Source organism: Lipotes vexillifer, unplaced genomic scaffold (assembly GCF_000442215.2).
Source record: "Lipotes vexillifer unplaced genomic scaffold, Lipotes_vexillifer_v1.1 scaffold248, whole genome shotgun sequence".
Lineage (NCBI taxonomy): Eukaryota > Metazoa > Chordata > Mammalia > Artiodactyla > Lipotidae > Lipotes > Lipotes vexillifer.
Window position 1 is genome coordinate 2,653,877 of NW_006777568.1, and position 219 is coordinate 2,654,095.

The 219-nt window shown below is 48.9% G+C and overlaps 1 protein-coding gene across 1 annotated transcript in view; it reads right to left on the minus strand.

Moving 5' to 3' along the window:
- Positions 1 to 219, minus strand: part of DOCK1 (dedicator of cytokinesis 1) — a 475,984-nt gene that overhangs the window by 389,041 nt on the left and 86,724 nt on the right. The gene's annotated exons all lie outside the window — the stretch shown is intronic.

The following is a 219-nucleotide window of genomic DNA, read 5'->3' on the forward strand; positions in this document are numbered from 1 at the left end:
TGCTGAACCAGTGGTTTATCTTCAGGTCCAGAAAAAATAAGGCAGGAGAAAGGAGAAGGGGCCAACTGTAGACCACGCAAATCAGCAAGGTGATTGCCAAGGGTAATGGATCCACGAAGCTGCTCCCCTTAAGGATGCATTGATGGGAACCCATCAGCAGAGACATGACCTACCAGGAACTAACAAGATGATCAGCCTGACAAATGGCAGCAGGGATAG